The 21,326-nt window shown below is 41.2% G+C and overlaps 1 protein-coding gene across 4 annotated transcripts in view; it reads right to left on the minus strand.

Annotated features, from left to right (window-relative positions):
- TAFA2 (TAFA chemokine like family member 2) overlaps positions 1 to 21,326 on the minus strand; it is a 285,517-nt gene that overhangs the window by 5,499 nt on the left and 258,692 nt on the right. For 2 of the 4 annotated variants that reach the window (XR_012904380.2, XR_012904378.2), the window contains exon 5: positions 9,411 to 9,658. The exons of the other annotated variants lie outside the window; for them this stretch is intronic. The gene's annotated coding sequence lies outside the window, so the exon portion shown is untranslated. The remainder of the gene's footprint in view (positions 1 to 9,410; positions 9,659 to 21,326) is intronic. 4 annotated transcript variants of the gene reach the window in all.

A 21,326-nucleotide genomic window follows, 5' to 3' on the forward strand; every position in this document is an offset into this window, starting at 1 on the left:
TTACACAGAACTGCTTTAAAAACATTTCAGAAGAAGACTAAAAGATGGTCTTAATTTAAACTGATATCACCCAAAATTGTGTTAAAATTATGACTGGCAAACAAGAGGAAAAGGAGATTGGAATTAATGGACCAAAACTGATACTTTGAAAATTAGGCCTAAATAGTTGATAAAATAATAAGCAGATGGAATCATTCTGCCAATGATCTCTCTTTGGAGGAGGGGGCCTAAAAAAGAGGCTTGTGGGAAAGAAAGAAAGAAAGAAAGAAAGAAAGAAAGAAAGAAAGAAAGAAAGAAAGAAAGAAAGAAAGAAAGAAAGAAAGAAAGAAAGAAAGAAAGAAAGAAAGAAAGAAAGAAAGAAAGAAAGATTTTTTGCCATAACATCCAGACCCTTCCACTCTAGTGAGGGCATTCAACCACCACCAGCAAGGAATCCAGCCTGCTACTTGTGAGAGTCTATTGTTTTCCTCTCTCTCATCAGTCCCTTTTTTTCCCTCCACCTCCTCCCCTGGCCATAAAATCAACTATACCACGTGGCACCAGTACAGAGAGATAAGATACCCATTCAACTCTGTTTGTCCCAAGAAGAACCAGTGAAAGAGAGAGACCTGACCAGACCAACCAGATGCTATCCCTGCCCAGTGAGGCAAGCTAGGATACACAGCAACAGCTGTTGTGACCAACTTGCCAGCACAGAGCATCCATTCATGAATGACCAGCTGATTTGTATCCTGAGGACATCAACAAAAATCATAATTCCCCTCTTTACTATCTTTCATCTTCTCTTCCTTCTATGTTTGTCTTCTGTCAAAACTAGGAAAGCGATTATCATTCCCAGCTCAAAACAGAGTAACAGAACTAATCCTTTCTTCCCTACCCAAAAGGACTGTTTGACAGAATAAGAGACTAACCAAGATTCACCCTTTCTAAAAAGAGGCTTTGATAGATTTTAATTAAATTTGTTTTGCACAATCACTCAATTTTCTTTTCAGGGCTTTTTGTCTGGCTTTGATCCCCCCCTCCCCCCCACACACACCTTTTTGTGTTTCAGTCAACAGATTTATAACCACTGGAATTAATTTCCTTGAGTATTTGCCATGAGACTAAATAAACCAAGGTCTTGGTGTACCAATTTTTGAATGTGTTTAACACCATTTGCTATTTCACAGTAGCAGGGTCATGTTTTACACAGTTGAGGTGGTAAAAGGTGTACAATAATATGAAATTATCAATTTTGCAGAGCTATATATCACATGTACTACTCTAATACTACTATACCATATGGGTTGCTCTACAGATACAATGATTTTATACTCTGATTTCTAGGTCAAAAGCCTTTGAATGTGTTTAGCAATGTACATGCAAACTTTAATTATTATTTTTGTTACACCAAAGGTATCTATGCCATTGCACAGAACAAATAGCAAAATGAGCATTTTCACACCCAGATGGCCTATTACACATCTACATGGCTGTTTTAACAGAGGATGTACAATTGCTGGGACTGGGCACACAATTATGAAAAGACAGGTGTCAGACTTGTAAAATATCTACCACTAAATCTGGGTAGCACCCACTAACTCTTGGACTCACAGTGTAGACAGTGTTATAATACATCTTTCTGACAATCCGTTGTACAGTACAGCAAAACAATATTGCACTGGGTGTCAATCATGTTCATATGGAAGATGAAATCAAGACTCACTGACTTTATTTTTTTAGTTTGTTTTTTCATTACTGTTATTTCATTGGCATTTTTACTGCTTTCCCATGCCAGCACTGATGCTACTCCACCTGTCCTCCTTTTTTCTTTTCACTTGCGGGTCACATCCTGTTAATCTGAGTGACTCATACAGTGGTCTCTATTTGCCTTTATGGAGCATTCAACTCTTGCTATGAGTAAGCACACATCATTCATTAACGTTAATGGAAGTTATACACACATACACACACACACACTCATTAAGGGGGAATAGATCCCTTGCATGCTTAAGTCAATTTCCTAAAGAAGCTGTTAAATTTTAGCGAATATCTATCTGTGTTATTTACAGAAATGTTTGGTTTTGGATAGTGTGCAGGCTTTTCATCTGAGCAGCTGGAAGCCAGGGTATTGTGCCAATAAGTTTTTTATGGAAAAACAAGATTTGACAGCAGTATACACTCAATCTTTCAAATCCTAAGAGAACAGTAACACTCCAAATGGGCACAAATCAATTTCAAACAACTTTTCATTTAATAGTAAATCTGAAAATTAACTTTTCTGCTGCTTAATGGGAAAAAGGACATAACACCTTTAACACTCTAAGTATGTATTTGAATTAATATGTTCATACTTGGTACATAATTGCTCTCTTTATGCTAATATCTTTTTCACACAGTTGTTATGTTATGAATACAACAAATTAGACTTCATTTCTATGTTCTAAATGAGCAATTAAAGAATAATTACTCTGCAGTTGCAGACATTTTAATTTAAATTGGTGGATGGCTGCTGTAAGTTGGCTGTAATGGTACGTGAACTTGCTTTATTTTAAACAACATTATGTAATTTAGTAAAACTGAACGTTAACATAGTTCCTCATACATGTGTGGAAAAGTTTATGGTCAGATTCAGTCCTGGGTTACATGGTGTCTTACTAGTATACCTGAAGCAATATCTACCCTACAAAAATGTCAGCCTAATTAGCATAGAGCTATCAAAGTTATTAAATCACTTATGTGTGTGCACACTTCACTCATTGGGTCAGCGGTGCACCTCCTCACCAGAACACTTATACTGATTTTATAGGCAAGGCAGGGGGGCCTTCTCTGCATCCTCTGGTAGGGCTCTGGGCAGAAGTGGCAGGGCTGGGGCTAAGCAGCCTTCAGCATTGCCCGGAGAGCGGTGTGTATTTCCCAGCAGTCCTTGGTGCTTCCCAGAGCACTCGACATGGTGCTCCAGCAGCAATTTAAAGGGCCCAGGATTGTGGCCACTACTACCACTGGGCCATAGGGTACAAGCAGTTGCCCTCTTTGTCCCCCACCCCATCTGCAAGCTTGTGGATGGTTTCTGAAAGCCAATACTAGTCGATATTAGCAACACAGTATCTACAATGACATTTCATCAACCTAATTACATAAACTGTGACCTCTCCGTGGTGAGATAGGCAGTATGCCAAGAGACCACCCTGGCTATACCTATGAGATCTTCAATGACCTCAAACTCAAAAAGGAGTCCTACAAAAAGGTGATGTTACTAAACTGACACATAGAGAGGCATTTACATTGGCAAGAACAAAATGTAAGTGAAAACACTTCCACAGCTAAGTCAATGCAAGGCAGCTTACATTCACTTATCCATGTAGTATATAGATCAAGCTTCAGAAGATGCCATAGAACTGAACCTCAGATTTATCCTGTGCAGCCCAAAAAATTGGTATTGTTAGCCAGGAAGGGGCATAACCAGTTGACTGGGAAGACACAGATTCAGCATATTCTCTGGGGAGATTCCAGCCCTGGAACCCTGAATACGTATTAAAGCTGTCTTTCATGAGAATTCCGAGGACTGAGGTGTAGCACACTCTCCTGGAAATGAATATCTAATATAGCAGCTCCTAGTTGCCCAGGACCAAGGCTCACACTTCCCTACATCTGCAGGGCAAGAGCAAGCCCATAAATGCAACCTTTAACTCACATGATTAGTTCATCTTTACTCAAGAAGATTATTTGCATTAGAGTCATTTATTCCTGTGAGTGTAAGAAGTGGAGGACATGGTAGAGTAGGTTTTTACATAAATGCCTATGAATCTGGAATCATAAATACAACCATATGTATTTGTTAGCCAAAGGGGGATTTATAAGTGTAATAGACACATCTAATTGTTTTCATGTAATAATTTAATAATATCAGAAGATAAGTAGTCAGCCAACTGTGCACAGTATTTTGAAATCAGTGTACACTGGACCATTCTGTGTTCATCAGCTATTTTGTACAATACTTTGAGCATCATCAGTATTTTGATAGAAAGTTCTTTTGATTTTTTACTACATTCATTATATTTTATACACATCAATTATACGAGAAGAGTGTTATTGATGTTGCAAAGTTGAGCAGGCAAAAATTAGGACTTGCCAGATTTATGATTGCCTATGCAACTTTAAAGTTGTCCCCTGTGAGCCAACCCTGTGCCTTGCATAAGGCAGAGGTTTTGTGAGGGGGAAACAGTATGTTAAAATGTAGTAATTCTTTCTCTCTCTTACTGTCTCCCATCCCTCAGAAGTTAATGCTATTCCCAGGAGAGTATTAATGGAATATTAAAGCCATTTATGGATGTGGGCAACTCAGCACAGCTCTCTTCTCTCCAACCCTGCTACAGCTACTTTGCTAACCTTCTGATGTTCCTAGAGGAGTGTGGGGTGATGCTGTTGCTCCAGGGATCTAACCTGAGAATATTCAGTAATTTGGGCAGACAATCAACAGTTTTCTGAGAAACAAAAGTGAGGGAAGGGAACTGATGGTTTTTAATACTTTATATCAAAGGGTATGTCTACACTACAGCGCTAATTTGAACTAACTTAGTTCGAATTAGTTAATTCGAACTAAGCTAATTTGAATTAGCGCAGCTAGACTTAAAAACTAGTTCGAATTAGCGTTTTGCTAATTTGAACTAGCATGTGCACACAGAGTGGACCCTGAACAGAGGTTAAGGATGGCCGGAAGCAGAGCCGGCAGGGCATCAGATGAGGACTTAGAGCATGGAGCTCCTGTCTCAGGCTAGCCAAGCGCTGTACTTAAAGGGACCCGACCCCCACCCCGGACAGGCAGTTCTCAGGGGTTCCCCGCTTGCAAAGCAGTCCTGGCTTGGAGTACCCTGAGTGCCCACACGTGGAACATCACAGCACTCGGCCATCACCCCGGCTGCACTTGCCACAGGCTGCCATCCGGTGGGAGGGGACAATCGAGAACTTCCACCCCGAGAAGCCTGCAGAGCCAGCCCAGTCCTCCCCATCGGGGGCACGTACCCCATTCCTCCCTCACCTCCTTCCACTTATCCCTCCCTAGCCCCCCATCCTGATGTACAAATTAAAGGACATGTGTGTTCAAAAATAGAATCTCTCTTTATTGAACAAAACTGGGGGAGACTGGGAAAAAGAGGTGGGAGAGGGGAAAAGAGAGGGGAGGGCAACTAAAATGATCAGGGGTTTGGAAGATGTCCCATATGAAGAGAGGCTAAAGAGACTGGGACTTTTCAGCTTAGAGAAGAGGAGACGGAGGGGGGATATGATAGAGGTCTATAAAAGCAAGAGTGGTGTGGAGAGGGTGCATAAAGAAAAGTTCTCCATTAGTTCCCATAATAGAAGGACTAGAGGACACCAAAGGAAAGGAATGGGTAGCAGGCTTCAAACTAATAACAGAAAGTTCTTCTTCACAAAGCAAAGAGTCAACCTGTGGAACTCCTTGCTGCAGGAGGCTGTGAAGGCTAGAACTAGAACAGAGTTTAAAGAGAAGTTAGACCAAGTCATGGAGGTTGGCTCCATGGAGTGCTATTAGCCAGGGGGTAGAAATGGTGTCCCTGCCCAAGGTTTGTGGAAGGCTGGAGATGGATGGCACGAGACAAATGGCTTGGTCACTGTCTTTGGTCCATCCCCTCCAGGGTACCTAGGGTTGGCTGCTGTCGGCAGACAGGCTACTGGACTAGATGGACATTTGGTCTGACCCAGTACGTCCATTTTCATGCAAACCTGCTCCTGGGTGGCCAGGCTGGCAGCTCTCCTGCCCTAGACGGCCACTTTCCTGTGCCTAGTGCGGAGTTCGTGGACGAGCTCCACGATGTCTGCACTAGCCCAGGCGGGTGCCCGCCTCTTGCGGCCCTGGGCAGGCTCCTGGGAGCTGCCAGCCTGGTCCGGGAAGAGGCGGAGGGCTGGGGGGTATCGGGTGGCTGGCTCATGGTGTGCCAGGTGCAGGGTCTGCTGGCTGGGTGCTGGCAGGCTTGCACCTGGCACGGGCACCGTAGCCAGCCCGTGCCCCTTTAAGGGCTCCGGGGCTGGGAGGGGGCAGAAGAGTTTCCCTGGTGGTGCCCAGAGTGGCCACCAGGGAAAGCTGGGGAGGGTTAGCCTCCCACTAGTTTGAATTAAGGGGCTACACAGCCCTTAATTCGAACTAGTAAGTTTGAACTAGGCTTAGTCCTTGTGCAATGAGGTTTACCTAGTTCGAACTAAGCGCTCCGCTAGTTCGAATTAAGTTCGAACTAGAGGAGCGCTAGTGTAGCGCCTATGAAAGTTAATTCGAACTAATGTCTGTTAGTTCGAATTAACTTTGTAGTGTAGACATACCCTCATATAATAATTTTAATACTTTAATGTTTTAAAACCTAATATAAATGGAATTTCATAAGACAAAGAAATGGCACTTGCCTCATATTCTGATAGGAGGAATCTCTAAGGCCTGTTACAAACCATGAAACCATGAATACTTCTTAAAAGAAAAGGCTTGCAAGAATCTTTTATAATGCAACATTAGGCAATCTAAGTATAAGAATTGCTGCCAGTTTCTCTTTCTAGTAAATAAAGGAAGAGACATTTTACAGAAATTCCTGGCTATGTACCCCAAGTTTCATGTGATTCACCAAGGCATGTAGATAAAAAATATAGTCTAAGCTATCCTATGTTTTCATATGATATCATTTATATGTGCTTGCCTATTATACCGTCTCCTTCCAATATATTTGTAATAGTTAGGAATGAAGGCAGAGTTCTGTAATCTTGCAACAAAGAGGACCTCTGTTATGTGAACACAGTAAACTTCCTTCCATTTCTCTACTGAATTCTTGTTCATACATTCATAGCAAGGCATTAACATTTCCCCAAAACATGGAGGCTCATAAAAACAATTCATTTGTGCACTTTTCCTAATAGGGAATAAACCCAACCGACTTACACATTTATAGGGGAAGAACCACTTTTTTCTTTTCAGAGCTTAATAGTAGCATTAGAATTCAGAATCACTGTGGGTCTGCACAACCAGAAATGTCTGTCAATGGTTTTTAGTTTCCTGTACTATGCAAATGAAGATTTAGGCTAGAAACAAATCTTTTGAGCAGATGGACATACACTACTTCTTGGAACTTTGAAATCCATACAGTGTGCTTGCCATAAATTATCATTCATATGCAATTCATGAAAGCAGATGACAGTTTGTACTGCCACTTGTGCATGTTCATCCACTCTGAAAAAGATCAGTTTAGGAGATTGGAAGGCATTCACTGATATAATTCTACTACTATGCAGTACTATAATGCCTTGCATCTGAGAATCATAAGGTTTTTTATAAATGTTAATTAACTAAACCTCATTACACTCATGTGAGATAAATATTTAATTGTTCCCTTTTTAGAAGTGGAGAAAGTGGAATGCAGAGATGTTAAGGACAAAATTTTTCACATGTGAGTGTCTACAATTAAGCACATAAATCGAGATATACTATACAGTAGGTATATATAGATTTACATTTGTCCAACTGTGGGCAACCAAGTCCCTGGGAGCTCAGGAAAGTGTTTCAAAGGCTCTGAAAACTTTAACACCATTCAACTAAAACTTTCCTAGCGTACGCCTCATCTACTAGTTAAAGGACAGAGCTGAGATTCAGGTGACCAAGGCTGTTGTCCTGGTCTGCTAGGGTATGTCTACACTGCCACCCTAGTTCGAACTAAGGTAGCTAATGTAGGCATTTGAACTTGCAAATGAAGCCTGGGATTTAAATATCCCGGGCTTCATTTGCATGTTCCCGGGCGCCACCATTTTTAAATGCCCGTAGTTCGAACTACCTGCCCGCGGCTACACGTGGCACGGACTAGGTAGTTCGAATTAAAGCTCCTAATTCGAACTACCATTATTCCTCCTGCAAGGAGGTTTAACAGCAGTTTGAATTAGGAGCTTTAATTTGAACTACCTGTCCGTGCCGCGTGTAGCCGCGGGCAGGTAGTTGGAACTACGGGCATTTAAAAATGGTGGCACCCGGGAACATGCAAATGAAGCCCGGGATATTTAAATCCCAGGATTCATTTGCAAGTTCGAATGCCTATGTTAGCTACCCTAGTTCGAACTAGGGTGGCAGTGTAGACATACCCCTACAGACATGATATATAGTTTGGAAAAATCACAGAGACTAAAATGTTCAAACTTGAGTGACTGCAGTTACATTTACACATGCTCAGCACCTCTGAAAATCATGCTACTTACTCAGATACTTGCAGTAAACACGGGCTAATTAACTGTTAATGAGACTTAGGCTCCTTGGTGACTAGCTCACATAGTCACTTTTCAAAATTTTAGCTAACTAAATTTGAAAATTTTGTTCTAAGCAGTTTCCTAAGAGTCCCACTGTAAGTCAGTAAGAGAGAAATCTAGGTCTCCTGCTGTTCTGTTCTAAGCTTGAACTAGTAGATAAAGCTTATTTCATATAAGAAATAACATTTCCCAGTAAATCCAAGTGGCTCTAAAGTTTCCAGTGTCTTTGAAGACACCAAACATCAAATCTTTCCTGAATTTAATAAATTATTTCTAGTTGCGATTGGTCAGGGACTAGATTTGTACAAATTCCATTCTTTAGGGCCTTCCATTAGGAAGCAAATGGTTGTATTCTAGACTGAGTGCACACTAGTGCTTCAATTGGAAAAGTGATGCGCAAAGAATGCAGAATTGGACTCTTAATTTAAAAACTTGATTCAGATCAAAACCTCAGATAAAAAAAGCGTCAGAATTTTGGGAAAGTTTGACACCTACCCTGAACTTTGCCACTCAGTCATAGTATTTGCTAAGCCGTTGCTAAAGCTTAGACAACAGTCAAGTTGCTATTCATTTTAGAGCACTGCATATGTTTCAGGAAACTGCACTGGGCTGCACAGTATTTTATCTAAAATGCTGTTTTTAAACAAAAGTATTCAGCCTCTACTAGTCTTTACAAATACAGGAAAAGCCCCTACAATTTTTCTGGAGTTCTGAGTGATCCAGTGCAGAATGAAGAGCTACTTCCTATCAGGCATTTTATGTCTTCAGAGTGCCATTTTCATTCTTCTATTCTGCTCTATGTAGCTTCTCATACTGCTCTCATATCCAAAGGGTCCCAGGGCCCTTCCAGTAAAATATTGGTATATTGTTGCCCAATTCAAGTTCAAGGAGTTTGCACTACCTCTGAGAGCAGAATGAGTGAGGAAAGATCATTAAAGGTGGAGGAAAGACCCTAGAAGGCAGTTGGTTGATACCTCTATGCTGTTTAGCAGAAGAGCAGATCATCTTTCCTGAAGATACACCCAATTAGTCTTCCTAACAGTAACCCAAGGACCATGGGAATGTGGAGCACTGTATGTAACCACAATATAGTGTAAGGTACAGCAAATCCGGTTAAGACTGTGGAAACCTGTATTTGTACACACCTGCTGCTGTGAGAGTAATAAACCAGGGCTGGAACACATTTCTGGAGTGGTTTTGACTCTTTATTCCTCAACGAACCTTCTGGCCCTTCCTTAGAATCCGACCAAGCCTAGGATTCATCACAACTAGTGCTCCAGCATGGAGCCAGAATATTTTGTGTATGTGGAAAAATCAAAAATTGTCATCAGGCACAGCAGAAACCTCTTTTTTCTACTTCTCCATTCGGACTTGCAGAGTTTTACACGTTTGCCTAAGAAACAAACATATGTCAGGTACTACATTGTAACTGAATTAATTACATCAAACAAAATTGGGATTCATGAAATATACAGAATGACCAAAAATGTTTTTGAAACTAAAAGATAACTTCCATTATCAGAAAGGCATGATATCAAAGAAGGAAAAACAAACACAGTATGTCAGGGGAAAAGATTTAAACATACTTAAATTTTGCAAAATATTCTGTGTCAGCAAAAGCAAATAGAAATAAATAAATAACATTCATTTCATTCAAGTACATCAACAATTGTTAATTCTGAGAAGACAAATCTGGAAAGGCCTTTGAAAATAAATACTTTGGAAGACCTATGATGTAGAAAAAAGAGACATAAAGAAAGAATTATTTTTCTGAAAGAAAGAGGTGTGAGTTCTTCCCATATGTGGTTGAAGACCAAAACAAAATAATCCATAGACCAGTTTGGGAATGTGGAATGGAAGAATAGTCAGAGGAGAACTCTCCTTACATTCAATGCTTTTGTGATGTATGACATAGGAAACCCTACACACACACACACACACACACACACACACACACACACACACACACACACACACACAGAGAGAGAGAGAGAGATACACACACACACACACACACACCTTTATAGGTACATGAAATATTAGGTCAGTTAGGCATCTAGATTCACATTTAGATATATAAATAAGTGGTCTGTGGATTAATTTTCAGACACGCTGAGCATCTACAACTCCATTTGTGGTTTCTGGGGTAAAAATATGTTCAAATATGACCCTCCAAAATTCAGGCCAATTTATTTAGGTACTGCCTAATATACCACCTGATATTTTTTGGTGTTAAGAATCAATAGCCGTACAGCCTGTCCTTGAAGAAGTTTGCAATGAGATCCGTAACCTCAACATTCTGATGTTTTAATTGTGTCCTTAGACGTTAAGCAAACATGTATAAGGGTGGGAGGAGAGGGTTGGGGAAGTGTTTGTTTTACCTTTGATTTGTATATTTGCTTGTATTGGACCATTTATAAAATCACCTTAGCTTCTACAATTCACAGAGATAAACACCTTTTAGGTATGCTCTCTGAAGACAGTAGACTTACATCAAGGAGGAATCTAGCCCATTGATATTTTCTGTGTAACTGGGCTGTAAAACAATTAATTAAATACGAATAACAGTTTTCACTTATAGAATGCTCTCCATCTTAGTATCTCAAACTGCAGACAAACGTAGCAAAGTGTTTTCTGCCTTTTTGCACATGGGAACACTGGAGCAGAGTCTCACAGAGGTACTGAGTGATCTCACACTGATCTATGTAGCCTTGGTCACACAGCAAACCAGTACTAGAGGAGGGACAAGAACTAGTTTATTAATTCTTCATTAATGCTTTTTTAAAAATAAATTGATGTTACTGTTATTTTGGGTTTTCATAGGACCAGACTTGGTTCATAATTTCAGCTGAAATCATAAAAGCAGGACTGTGCCTCAAATTATTCCCCGTAAAAATTAGCTGAACTTACTCATAATCTGTTTTCATTCAAATACAGGTGGCATCATGATTTTGAATGGAAATTTAAATGGGAAGTTTGAAAGGGCTGTCACAAGCTACATGAGCTAGAGGAACACAAACGTAAAAATGGTGTCCTTACCTGTGATTTTAGCTTCTCTGTGTGAATACCTGTTGGTCTGTCAGTGCTGTGTGATGTTTTTTCTGCCTTTGCCCCCAGCTTCAGAGGCAAAGGTTTCTCTTGTGATTCTCCCCCCCCCCCCCCTCGCCAACTTGCTTGCCAGCTCCCCGTGCTGGCATTGTGAGGTAGTGCACTCATATTTGGCTCCTGGGAATACTGCTAAAGCTGAGGGAATATGAGAACTACAAAACAAGTTAGAAAACAACAGAGCAATTTCCAGGCAGCAAAAAAATATTTTAAAACAAACACAAGTAGCAGCTTGAAATGCTTTGATAGTTTTCCTCTCTTTCCTTCCGGAGCCCCACTTATGTATGGGAAAAAAGATCTCCCCATGTTCGAAGAGAAACTTCAGACTTAGTGAAGACTGGTGGGTTCTGACAGTGTGGCAGATACTCACTTAGAGAAAATGAAATTACATTAAATGAAATTAATTTCATTGTTTCTCTTGCATGAGTATTCATCACTCCATCAGTCCAATAGGGGCCCCAGTAAATGAGAATCTGAGAGACCAGCAGGATCCAGAGATGGCTTACATACAAGGAATATATGGGCAAGTTGAGAGTGGTTAAGTGGGTAAGTGTTCATCATTACCTGATATTCCTGGCCCTCTCAGCCATTAGCAAAGAAGGAGAAAATATATGTCGGTATTCCCCATTTAAAAAAATAGCATATCCACCCTCTATGTTTGACAATGCGAATGGCAGACACAACAAATCTAACTTTCTGTTAGCATTGCTTACAATTTTTCACATGGAAAATTTCTTTACTAACTTCACTGCAGGAAATAAAGGCTGTGATGTCATTCCCGGAATAATCATTTGCCCTAAATAATGTGAAAGCCTATCTGAGCGCCCTGCCCTGACAAGCTGCCGTCACATTCCAGGAGGACTGGTCAGAGATATAGTCTTACTTAGGAGTTAAGGGAATGTCTACAGGGGAAGCGATGATTTTAGTGCAAAAGGAAGAGGGAGAGAATGAATCAACGCCTATTTTCATACTTCAGCCATCAATGAGAAAATTCTGCAGAAGAGATGGACCATTTCCTATGGCCTGGACTCTGCAGAGGACCTAATCATACCTTACAATGAATGGCATGGGGGAGCTGCCTTCTCTCGTTCATCAACAAACATCTTGATAAGATTTTCAATGTGGGCCTATGGGCCAGACAAAGGGATGCCCAGAGATGGGAAAGAGTTCCAGAAACTGAATTAAGGAATTCTTCTTGTAATTAACTATAAAACTGTGTTTCTTGAGAATCTGGAAAATCCTGTTACAGGTACAAAAAGCAGATACATCTTATGATTGCATTCTAAGGCTGGGATGTTTCAAGCAATGGTAAATATGGATGTCTTTCTGACTCAAACAAGCTAATAAAAATAACGATGTTTTCTAAAGTCTTGACATGCGGAGAAGAGGCCAAAAGGCACTTCCTGAAATTGGTTATTGTCACCTATTTGCAAAGGGTAGGTAGCATTAGTTATGTACATCAATATGATAATAGGCCTATTTTAAGTCAGTGGAACAAAAAAAATCTGGAAATGCAACATTTTGAGCACCAGAATTTGGCTTTACAAACTATTAGGTTCATTTTTATAGGTCCTAGGCTCTGTCTCTCTTTTGGCACTGTGAAAGAAACCAAATCTTGACTAGAAACCTTTGAGATTTTTGAATTGTGGCCCCTAAGGTGATAAATTTTGCTGCACTGCCCAGAAATGCCTATTATTTTGTGAGGATCTAGTTAAAAGGAGATGACAGTACAGAAAGAAGAGTGGAATCTTGGAATTCTTTCAGCGATCCTACTGTAATTATTTCAAGAGCCCATCTACCTGAAGAAGTAATGGCTCAAGGCCAGTTCCTCAGCCTTCCTCTTACAGGAATGACCTCTTGAGCCAACAGGCTTCATTCAGCAAGAAGAAGAGGCATGTGGGGTTCCTCTCTGGTTGTGGTTTAGAAAATATTTTCTGGCTTCAATGATAAAACAAGAGATGGTTTTGAACTGCTGAAATGTAAAAGTCCTGGTATAAGGATTTATCGCTTACTCTCAAAAAGGGTTGGTTTTGTGTGATCTTGTTCAGGTCTGAAGAATCCTTAATCATTTTCTTGAACAATTCCCTTAAAAGTTTTGCCCAATTGAACAGTACTTTGATAACATTGGTCACATACATTTCCATAAATCTGAGACACTCATTCTGTTGCCATGAGGCGTTAGAGGATGGATCTGGCAAAGAACCTGGTAATGTCACAGGCTCAGTTTAACACTTCTTACCTTATCTAGAATTTCTATTAGAGCCTTATGAGATATCTTTCTCTGTGGGTGTAGTGGAAAGTGAGTGATGGATAAAAGCTGTGCAAGCCATGACTTGCAATGCTTATAATGCAATGGATGAGGATTCAAAGCCCATTTTAGAGAGCTCAGACTTCTAGTGTATTAAGTCCTTTGGAGTTCTTGCTCCATCCACAGGAACTGAGCCTTCTCTATGATGAAACTAGTTTTGACTGATGTGGAAAGAGGGCCATCAACCTGGGGAACAGAAACTCATTTGGTGGTCTTACGCAGTTGAGCCTGGTATCATTTTTGAGTGACACTGATCATAGACCTCTTCTTTTCCAGGTTGACCTATTCATAGTTCACTATCTCTTCCAGTATTTCTGATATTTAAAGACACTGTATCCCACTATCTTTGCTTCATCTTGAAGGAGACTTGGACTGGAGGAAATTGTATGGTTGGGTTAATTATTTGTAAAGAGCAAGCTACACCAACACATCAATTTGTCCAAAAAGAAAAGCACCTGAATCATCAGATATTCAGATTGGTCCAAGTCAAAGCAGGAGAGTTCTTCTTCTGCTGGACTTAGGGGAACTGACTAATTCCTCTGAATATGACACAAGCTGAGATTTTCTTTTGCTAGTAACTATTTTCTGTTTCCTGGGGAGAAGCCTAACAGAATTGAGGGAGGGTGGTGCTCTTGAGGTTGTCTGAAAACAGTACCAGAGGATGGAGCGCAGTCTGATGAGAACTGTTAGGACTCAGGACCATGGAAAGTCATGCATCTTGGATACATGTAGCCCAATTCTCCACTTCATTACATCAGTATTGCATTGTAATTTCATTGATTTTAACAGGTGCATAAAACTGATGTAGCATCGATGCTGAATGATGATGGAAAGCACAGTTTGGATCTACTGTAAAATTAAGAACACTAAATGGGTAGTAAGGGCAGAATGAGCCTACCACTATACAAGTCCCACACTTTAAGCATTTTCTTCCCCTCTGACCAACCCAATTTTGGCTCCTAACTGACATTTGCTACTGGGTAACTTAAAGAGATAGGAGAAGCTGGCAGTGAGATTTTTAAAGGTCATTTCTTTCACTGGAAAAGATTGCCAAACATCACAAAGAGTCTTCCAAACACTGCTACAACAGGTGCAGACAGGCTGCCAGTATGTGGAGCTGAAAATGGGAGCTGAGACCACTTTGTCTTAGCACTGCACCCATTGCACCTGATGGTGAAGTGCTGGACAAAACCAGGCATCTAGGGAGATGCCCTGCTTTTTGTTAATGCTTCAGGGAATGAACCAAAATCCTGCCTGGAACCAGCAAAGCCCTCAGGAAGTGCTTCAGTTTGGTAGCATGGAAGTAGAAGATCACTCTTCAAACATGAGTGCAATGCTTCAAACACAACAGTGATGGGAGCTGACAAGCAACTGAAAAAAAATCACAAGAAGAATCTTTGGGACAAAGGCAGAAAACTCGTCCAGAATGGATTAATGAACTCATGCTTCACCATGTGGAAGCCAGAAACATATGACAATATGACTTAATTATTTATAATTCAAACACCATTTGATTTTTTCCCCCTTTGAATACTGCAAAAACATTCTCCTTTGCTTTCAGAGTAAGTCTGACAATTTTCAAACTACACAGAAGCTAAAACTGTTGTAACTTTAAACAAACAGAGGCTTCCCCCTCTCCCATGTATTTAAATATTATACTGTGATAGGTATTGTAACTAACAATATAATATTGCTTTACATGTGAGTGGGACAATAATTCACAAAAGGTTTCAGTTCTGATGCTTCGTGAAGTGTCTCTTCTCACAAAACAGTGAATTGAGGCACCTCAAAAGAAATGTTTGAAGGAAAGTAGCCAAAGGGACTAGTACAGTAATTCCTCATTTAACACTATAGATGCATTTCTGAAAATGTTCGTGCTAAGTGAAAACGTGTTATGCGGGGTCAATTTTCCCATTAAAAATAATGGAAAAGGTCAGGGTTGCATTTCAGGTAGTGGTGGCAAAGTCAATTTTTTGTTGGTGCTGGGTCATCAACGTCAACATTAGATATCTAGCAACACAAGATAACTAGCAACTCAAGATGTCACTGTTTGTTAAAACACAAAGATAAACACGTGAGTGAGCAGAGGAGCACTGTGACCATGTGTATTCATCCGCTCATGTGTATTACCACTGTTTTCACCAACTTATACCGCTGCACAAAGTAGTCTGCCACTTGATTATTTTCGTGTTATTTCGGGGATGGTCGTGTTATTCGAAAAACGCTCCCTAAAAAAAAGTTGTGCTATTGCAAAAATGTGTTAAGCGGGCACGTGTTAAATGAGTAATTACTGTACTAGGATAAGAAGACTAGTACTGGGGAGAAAAATCAAACAAGACACAATGCAAAGAGGCAGCGCAACCACCTTCCAATCAGCCACTCACCAAAAAAAATAACTACAGAAACCTTATTCTTTTGAGGGTTATGTTGACAAGTTCCTTGTCTTCAAAAAACATTTCATGTCATTCTATTTCCTCATTATATCTCACAATAAACACAGCAACAAAGAGAACTTGAAATGAACTAAATAGGAAAAGTAAAACCATTTGAAATCAGTAATCTTCATTAGGGCTGCAAGTGAATAGTCGACTAGTGACTCCACTAGTCGCTTCTCCCCTCCCCTTTGCTGCTTCTATTAGAGAGAGCCATCTTAAAAGCTGGTTCCCCCCAGCACCGTGTCCGTGGGGGGGAAGGGGCACAGTGGGGAACTGGCAATGCTTCTACCTTTGAAATGCAGCAAGAGCAGAGCTCTTGCTGCATTTCAAAAGCAGAAGCGCCGCAGGAGTACAGGGTGAGCGGGGGACTCAAGCAGTCCCCCGCTGCCCCTGCGCTCCCTTCAGCATTTCCACCTTTGAAATGTAGCAAGAACCGGCAGGGCTCTTGCTACATTTCAAAGGCGGAAGTGCCCTTGTTGACTAATAGGATAGTTGATGCAAATTCCATCGACTATTTAAATAGTTGATTAATCTAAATTTAACATCCTTAATCTGCATTAGTGTTTACCTTTGGAAACATTTCTGCAGTTGTCTTTATTTCTCAAACTTTCCTGCCCTTTGTGAGAATCTGGCTTAGGCTTGTCATTGGAAATGTATGTCCTCAGGGTCAAACATTCAGATTTGGTGCTTACAGCTCTGTCGTTCAAACTTTTTTTTTTTCATTTAGAAACAGATATTTGTGTGCCTGATACAAAGCACACTGAAATCTCTAGGAACTGTTCCACTCATTTCACTGAACTGCAGATCAAACCCTATATATTTATTCCCCCTAAAGTTCAAGTAAATGTCTATGTGACCTAAACTGCCTCTACAAATAACTGAGGTATAAAACAGGTGGATATGAAAAGAGAACCATGTTAAGGTCAGGTTGGAAATAAGGCCCAGCATGTGCAATGTGGCTGAACTAACACAGCTATTGGAACCTTACATATTGCTCTACTTTAGTTTTGGTATTCAGTTGTATCAACAAAGGCCTTTGCATTTAATTACACACATGATTTAGATTCTAGCGGCTGCATCTTTAATAATGAAGATTCAGACTCAGTCCTACTGAAAGAAATGCAGAGCCAAAGTGCAAGCGTTAATGCTCAGCACCTGTGACATAAGACCTTCCACACACTGTAATGACGCATGCATCTTGCTCAGCACTGTCTGCAAGCCTCTCTGCATGCCCTCAAGCCAGCTAATTCCCCAAAAGAGCATCCAAGAAGTATCAAGACAGACAAATAAACAAGCCAGTAGAGCCAGTGAGAGAAGAACATAAATTAATAAGCAGCCCCACAGCCTGTTTCCACTTTAAACTGTCCTACCTGTGCCAGTGATTATGACTTGTGTTGCACTGGCAAGCTCTGTGAGGCTATTTTTTTTCTAGGTTTTGTATATTTTTGGTGCTATATAAATAGGTAAATAACAATCAGCCCTAGGCCCAAATTGACATTCAGCTGAAATGAACTAAGTATTGTTAAGTAGGGGGGAAGTATTGTGAAGTAGTTACCAGTGCACAGTAATTCTTGAATACAATCCATTACAGGTAGTCCCCGGGTTACGTACAAGATAGGGACTGTAGGTTTGTTCTTAAGTTGAATCTGTATGTAAGTCGGAACTGGTCCATATTGTAGGGGAAACTCTAGCCAAACATTTCTCCAGAGCTCAGTTTTATTCTCCCACACCTCACTTCCCTCAGTCCTTTATTCTCAAGCTGAGGTGTCTGCTGAGAAAAGCCGCTCCGCGTCTCCCTGGTCTGCTGGGGGGGGCGCTAGCTTCGCGTCTCCCTGGTCTGCTGGGGGGGGGGCGCTAGCTTTGCGTCTCCCTAGTCTGCTGGGGGGAAGCAGCTAGTGCAGGGTTGCTCACCCCGTTTGTAAGTAGGGATCCGATGTAAGTCGGATCCATGTAACCCGGGGACTGCCTATACATGCAACTACGGGCCCAGTAGATCTTTTTAGAATTTTCACTGACTTGGATGGCCAGTGAAGACTGCTGGCTCCACTATAAGGGCTGTACTTAAATAAAATGGGAATAGGCATTAGGGGTGTAAAAAGTCATTTTAAAATTTAACCGTGTGACAGCTAAAAATCCTAGCAGTTACAGTTACACATACATTTTATACTGCAGTGCCCGCGGCAAAGCTTGTGGTGTACCCTGTGGGGCTGCTCCAGCCCCTACCATTTAACTGGAACTGGCAAGCCTCATCTGTTTAGGTTTACCAGTTAACTGGTTAACTATTTACATCCTAAGTAGGAGTAGGTAGGAGCGCTAGCCACTGACACAGACATGTGTGCAAGAAAACACTCTCTCTTGCAACCCACTTCCTAGTGCTTCCTGGGGAAGGTGGGCTCAGGTTTTTTTGATACAGGAAAACTATTATAGCAGATCAGCTCAACATTCTGCCTCTGAGAATGGCTAGTTCACTTGAACCTCTGTAATCTGCAACTTTGGGAAAGAGGATCTGCCAGATTATGGAATTTTCCAGATCATGAGTGTTTGAAGGGCACTGGGGATACGGGTGCGGGGTCTGGGAGGGAAGAAAGGTTTGTGAGGTGGATGGAGAGGCAGGGTTTTGGCAGGAGGAGCATGGGGGTTAGGAACTTACCTGGCGCCCTACTCCTGGGCGCACACAAGGCTCCATGCCCCCCACTGCTCCCAGGCACCATCCCCCGCCGCTCACCTCCAGACCAGTGCTTCCCTGTGCTGCTGTTCCTCCAGCTGGGTGGGGGAAGGGAAGTGGCAGCGCACATAGCGCTTTCTCCTCCCTCTGCCATGGGCCAAACCACCAGTGTTCCCAGATCAGAGACACACAGATTACAGAGGTTCGTTGTATTAGAATCTAACCTGCCTCGAGGGAAAGCTCCAACTATCTCCATTACTGGCTGGTTTACAACATGAGGATTTATATATTTTCCCTGAAATGCATTTAATCTTGGAAAATTGTATCTAGTGTACAGTGCAATTTGAATAACAAGATACTTTGGTGCAGGGAGCAGCTCTGATAAGCATGTGCTCAGGTGATGAAAACTTTTTTTTAAATAACGGATTGTCCATCAGTTTGAAAAAAACCTCTATGACAATAATACTATAATAAAGAGAAATCATCACTCTTTCCTGGTCTAATATTTTGCTACAGTATGGCTATGCGCCAGATCTTGCGCCACAGCTATGCAAATGGGGCTAAGTGTGGAATATCGCCGAGCCTCATTTGCATATCTAATGAGCCACCATTTTGCGGAGGAGGCTCTTGCGCAAGAAGGAGCTGTCTACACTGCCCCTTCTTGCACAAGAAAAACCCTCTTGCGCAATGCCATTATTCCTGAAAATAATCAGCGTTACAGCATTGCACAAGAGGGTTTTTCTTGCGCAAGAAGGGGCAGTGCAGAAAGCTCCTTCTTATGCAAGAGTCTCTTCCGCGAAAATGGCGGCTCATTAGATATGCAAATGAGGCTCGATGATATTCCACGCTTAGCCTCATTTGCATAGCTCTGGCACAAGATCACGCCAGTGTAGACATAGCTCCTATGCCCATAATTGTGTAATGAGCACGTCCTTTCTATGAAGCACAAAATATTGCTAGACATTGAAGATGTGTGTATTGTTTCTACAATCAGAAAGCAAAACAGAAAGGAAAGATTCTAGGTAGGAGCTCTGCAGTGAACCAGAGACAAACTAGCTTTACGGATAACACCATTTTCTTTTTTCTAATAAAGTCCCTTCCAGTTTTGGAAGAAAGCAACTTCTAAAATTATTTTACATGACAGACAACACAGGCGTATTTTAGGCTGCACTGGCTTACAATGTTAGTAGTTGGACATATTTCAAATTTAACAATGGCAACAGTAAAAGGCAAAGGAAATCATTTTGTTTCAGGCCAACAATAGTTTCCCATTAAAGAAATAGTGTGGGATATGTGTCCCCATATTAATCACAGCTACTGTATTGTCTTATAGTAAGTAGCCTATGAGTTAAACTGCAGTTTACAGTACAGGCAGTCCCCGGGTTACGTACAAGATAGGGACTGTAGGTTTGTTCTTAAGTTAAATTTGTATGTAAGTCGGAACTGGTACATATTGTAGGAGAAACTCTAGCCAAACGTTTCTCCAGAGCTCAGTTTTATTCTCCCACACCTCACTTCCCTCAGTCCTTTATTCTCAAGCTGAGGTGTCTGCTGAGAAAAGCCGCTCCGCATCTCCCTGGTCTGCTGGGTGGGGCGTTAGCTTTGTGTCTCCCTGGTCTGATACGGGGAAAAGCAGCTAGTGCGGGGTTGCCTCACCCCGTTTGTAAGTAGGGATCCGATGTAAGTCGGATCCATGTAACCCGGGGACTGCCTGTATATGCAGTTTCTCAATATCAAATCCATTTAATGACAAATAGGTTAATTCTAACTAGACCCACTATATAAAACAGCATACTTATTCTGCTCCCACCCTGCTTCAGTTTCTCCCTTTGCATCTGTTGTGATTCAGGAAGACAAATCGTCAGCCAACATAGCTGTTTTGTTGACAATAACATCCAGACTGATTTCAAGATAAATTTCCATTTCTGTCACATCTGGGGACTCATTCTCAACCCCTCACACTGCTTCTTTTTATTCATAATCCTTCTTCCCTGTCAGGAATTAAGGATAGTGGAGGGCAGAGGAATGGGGACAGCAGCACAAAGGAGGTTGTGACTGGAAGTATTAAGGACACTTCCTCATGCTGAAAATCTTGCTAATTAGCACCCTGGCTCTGGACTCCCTTTTTTAGGATGCTTGAGATATTTTTGGGAAGGCATCTTTGGCAACAGATTTCACAGACACCATTCAGTCTGGTATTAGAACAGATTATGGTACAGACATACAGTAGCTCTGTTCTCATTATTTGATTACAATCCCCTGATGACAGGCAAAGTCAAAATATCCAGCTAATTCATCTATGCCTATCTGCTGATCTGAATTCATTTTATTTGTGTTTTGTCCATAAGACTTTGGACCCTGGCAGGAAAAAGGAAAGTGGCAATGCTGTAATAACGTCTTTCTTTTGTTTCCAAGAGGACCCAAAGTGTAAGGGTCATTGTTTTTCTGCCCCAAAGGTTCCCTTGTGCAAGATGCCATGAAATTCAACTGGGTTACTGTTCCTATTCTACTCAATAGGGGTAAGAGAGACACTTTTGGCTACTGTGAT

This window comes from Pelodiscus sinensis, chromosome 1 (assembly GCF_052426305.1).
Source record: "Pelodiscus sinensis isolate ZL-2025 chromosome 1, ASM5242630v1, whole genome shotgun sequence".
Lineage (NCBI taxonomy): Eukaryota > Metazoa > Chordata > Testudines > Trionychidae > Pelodiscus > Pelodiscus sinensis.